The 4,591-nt window shown below is 38.6% G+C and overlaps 1 long non-coding RNA gene across 1 annotated transcript; it reads right to left on the bottom strand.

Annotated features, from left to right (window-relative positions):
* Positions 1-1,331: 1,331 nt before the first annotated feature.
* Positions 1,332-3,195, bottom strand: LOC114065292. The gene is made up of 3 exons (XR_003572915.1): positions 3,184-3,195; positions 2,871-2,938; positions 1,332-1,402 (listed from the first exon to the last, which is right to left on the bottom strand). It is a non-coding gene; the product is annotated as an uncharacterized LOC114065292 (long non-coding RNA).
* Between the last annotated feature and the right edge of the window lie 1,396 nt (positions 3,196-4,591).

The raw sequence follows: 4,591 nt of genomic DNA, 5'->3' as shown, positions 1-4,591 counted from the left end.
TGAGATAAAAACCCTGGATCATTAGCAATCAAGCGATTTCTGTCCATCAAGATAGAAGTCCGTAAATCATTCCATCATACCACATGATGGGTAATGGTGTCTCTGTGCAATACACAGGTGATTAAACAAGAGGGTTTATTCCTTTTCCACTTTTCCTCTAGTCAAGCCCCACAATTTGGGTGCCAATAAATGTCTTTGTTTAACAAGATTACAACTTAGAAATTAAGAAACTTCCGGTGAAAGTGTGGAAAAGGAAAAGAAACAGCTTTTTATTAACAAAAATCTGAATAAACAACAAATAGTGCAATCAAAAACTTTCAGGAGAAACAAAAAAAGTCCCAGTGCCCCAGGTGGGTGAGGGAGAAACCCACAGCAACCCGGGGAGCGGGGGGAAAGGCAGGACTGTCCTGGCAGTTCAACAGCTGCTCACAGTCTTGTGTGCTCACAGCCAGCAATGAAAAAGTCCTTTTTCCTACAGGAAATCTTGAAAGAAGAATACCTTGCTCTGAGATGGGTCAGTCTCTCTCTCTCAGTTGTCCTCTGTGAGGTGTCCCATGGGGAAAAAATCTTCCTCTCAGGAAAAGAAAAAGAGGCAGCCGAAAGTGGGCTCCCGCTCTGTCCGGTCTGCAGACCAAACCCAAAAGCCCCCAAACAAAGCACTCTCCCCAGCTGTCCCTGTGGCAACCGCGCTTCCCCGCGAGCCATCCCCCTCTCCCTGTTCCAGCCCTGCCCAGCACATGCAGCTCCGCTCCACCTCCACCCCCTCCCTGATTCCCCCCATCTCAGAAGAAACAGATGGGGGGGGGGAAGGGGACGGACAGGGGACAGGGACATGACCCTAGGGAAAGAAAAAAAGAAAAATTCCAACATGTCTTTTAAAACCTATGACATTCTTCAGGTATGGCACCCAGTAAAAGCAGGTGGTAATGAAATTATTCTGCTCTCTTCACATAGGCAAATAGATTTCTTATTTACAATGGCAGAACAATGTCAAAGGGAAATTTTGATGATATGCTATTATTTTCAACTTCCTCTCACCCATCAAATAACAAGTACCATCATCACAATACAACTTCTATGGCATTCTATATATAAAGTAAATAAACAAATAAATAAAGCTGTATCTTGTCAGTAGAGTTAGTCAAAGAACTATGTATGAGTCTTCCAATTTAACAATATCAAAACATATCTTAATAACATAGTAGGAAGGTATTGATAGAAATTAGATCAAGAGAGGCAGATTCTGTGCTTAAATAAACCACTCTTTTATGACTAGAAAAGTGACATTTCCAATCATCCAAGTTCAAACAAACAAACAAACAAAAATGTCTTACCTGCCCATGATCGAAATGCTGCCACTATTCCCATTTTACTAGCTAGGAACCGTGCTTCTCTGTCCTCTCTGTCATTAAAATAACAAATGTCACAATACACAGTTAATTACTGTAAAACATTGTTACTAACATAGCAAGTAAAAAGTAGTTAACTGAAATTTTAGTTGGGGGACAAAATCCAGCATAAGAAAAATCTGTTATGTACATAAATATGTGTGTGTGTACATGTATGCCATGTGTACACATACACAATGATTAGGACTTTTAAGTACTGTTACTTTTCTATTTTTAGTGAAGGTTCCATGGTAGGAGGATCACATCAAAATAAACACCTATATTTGGTTGGATGATTCACTCTGAAGCCTCCATTGACAGTAAGACCACAGCAGGAGCCACTTGGACACTGATTCAGTTACATAGACCTAAGCATCTATTGCAATCTAATAACAAAAAAAATCCAAACAACAAAAACCTGATTAATTCAAGTTGTAAGCAATCCCAGGAGGTCTGTAGTCTAAACTCCTGCACATAGAAGTTGTCAGCTCTGAGACCAGACCAGGTTATACACAGGACTTTATCTCGTTGGATCGTAGAAATTCAGTCACAGGATCACAGAATCAATCAGATTGGAAAAGACCTCTGAGATCATCAAGTCCAACCTTTGACTGATCACCACTGTGTCAACCAGAATAGAGCACTGAGTGCCACGTCCAGTTGTTTGTTGAACACCTCCAGGGATGGGGACTCCACCACCTCCCTGGGCAGGCCCTTCCAATACTTAACACTTTCAGTGAAGAAATTCTTCCTGATGTCCAACCTGAACCTTCCCTGGCACAGCTTGACGCTATGTCCTCTTGTCCTGTCACTACTTGCCTGGGAGAAGAGGCTGATGCCTACTTGGCTACAATCTCCTTTCAGGTAGTTGTAGAGAGTGACAAGGTCCCCCCTGAGCCTCCTTTTCTCCAGGCTAAACACCCCCAGCTCCCTGAGCTGCTCCTCATAGGACTAACCCTCTAGACCCTTCCCCAGATTCAGTGCCCTTCTCTGGACTCTGAACTCTCAAGGATGAAGGCTGCAGGACTTCTCTGAACAGCCTGTTCCAACACTTGACTGACCTCACAGAATATATTTTGTTTTCCCCTGATATCAAGTTGGAGCCTTTTGTTTCCATTTCTGAGCCTGACCATACAACCATCAAACATAAAACTAGCTCAAATAGAAACTCCTCATTTTGGATGTTTAAAACTAGATACAAAGAAACCAATACCTGAAGTAAAATATGATGATTGTGATATTTTTTTTAAGTAAAAGAAATATAATGGTGGGAAGGGAAGAAGGGTAAAACTAATTTTCCCTTTTAAATCTGAAATCTTAAACAATATTTTAGGAAGTTGCATTCTAACCCGTTATCATATTAAACTTCAAATAGTTTAATATTAGCTAACTGCTTTTACTTTGTCACTTTAGAGACAAAAATAGTTTAATTCCAGTACCATGAACACAACTGGTAGCATAAGTAGCAGCACTAACACTTACTTGAGTTGTCCTTCTGCTGTGTCTGGATTATGCCTGTAGTGAAAATCTGTGTAAGGAGCTAAAATTTGCTGAACAAAAAAAAGACATATATTACTTTCACATGGGAATAGTTACCAAGTCTTGCCCTTTCCTCAGTCCCACTCTAATCTGTCATTTTATTCACACTTTATAAATCATTAAGTTCTTAGTCTAAAATGTTGCATTTAAACATTTTGCACTAATACAGAGGGTGAAATCTGAAGTGAAAATTAAACATTGTAATTAGTAATACATTGTTTAATTTCTGTCACTAAAGAAGTAAAACTGAACCCACCTCTAACTCTACATCTGCTCACACATACTGTCGGGTCTTTGGATGATTAATGAGGTGCAAAACTGTAGTTATCAGAGCCTCATTTATTCGACTTAGCTGACAATCAATCACATTTTTCAAGATGGTACTCAAACCACCCCGAAGAGCCACCACCTCAGGATTCTGAAGTGCTAAATAAAGAAAAACACATCACTTTGGCCAGTGATAGGAAAGAAAACATTTAACAACTTCCAAAAGGACAAACTTGTCTGGTTAGTAAGTATAACTTTTTCTTCCTGAACACTGCTGAGGCACACAATAAAGCTTTTAATGACTGTCATTATCAATAAATTGATATTTTTGATTATTTTATCATCAATCAAAATGATGGCCAGTCAGTCATCACTCTGCAGTAATTTACCAGCTTATTTTCAACCAAGTTTCCATACAATAGTGTCTGCATTTCCCTGCAAAAAGGTTTTGTGCTTCACTGGACTGACATCCATAAAATATTTATACTAGAATATAAATGAGTAACAGATTGTTCACTTCTTTAAACTAGAAGTTTGTATCTTGAAAATGTTGCTGAAGTTATTTCTCATTGATACAAAACTGGAAACCTTTAAAAATCAGCACCCACATACAAAGTAGAGGGAGATTGTATAAACCACTGTCCAGATAAGCCTTTACATGGACACAAATACTGATTTTTAGAACCTGTAGCAGTTATTAATATAATAAATGATGAGCCCCATAGGGACCATGAGAACACCAATATGGTGTGTAACAAAGGCATGGTTTATTCAAGGAGCCACAACTTATATAGCAGTTTCAAATGCTGACACATCACAACAGGTGACCTTATCAGCCAATCCCATACAAGCATTTCACTGAGCATCTGTGACAGAGTACTTAGAACTACAACTCCCAGGATGCTTTGCAGCACCTAGTGTAACTGGACCCCACAAGAACCCAGCTAACCACAGTACCCATTGTAACAATTTTTAAAAGGAAAATGTTCTCTGAACACTTCTACATTTTTCAGCACCTCAGGTACGGAACCTTCCCTACTTCTAATCCATTAGTTTTAGAAACATCACCTACAGCAGAGAAACTTTTTAAAGTAATGCAAAAATTAACAAGTCTTAAAGGAAAGTGCAGTACCTGTAATCTACAGGTACTTCACTTCAGAGATTTTGATTTTAAGTTAAAGTGATTTTGGTTTATATCAAACTAATGATTAAAATATATGATATTGATATTAAGAACATTCCCATCTAATTATTTGAAGACAATCTATTTAATATGAACCCACAGAAGAAAATGTCTTAGAAGACTGATGACAACCACATCAAAATTTCTCATAAATAGCTTTCAGTTATCTTACCTAGTTCACATATAACGGCTATACAAGCTCAAACCATTCTGT

This window comes from Empidonax traillii, unplaced genomic scaffold (genome assembly GCF_003031625.1).
Source record: "Empidonax traillii isolate 1590-97213 ecotype Southwest subspecies unplaced genomic scaffold, ASM303162v1 scaffold636:size371350, whole genome shotgun sequence".
NCBI classification, from domain to species: Eukaryota; Metazoa; Chordata; class Aves; order Passeriformes; family Tyrannidae; genus Empidonax; species Empidonax traillii.
This window is presented reverse-complemented; position numbering and strand designations above follow the sequence as displayed.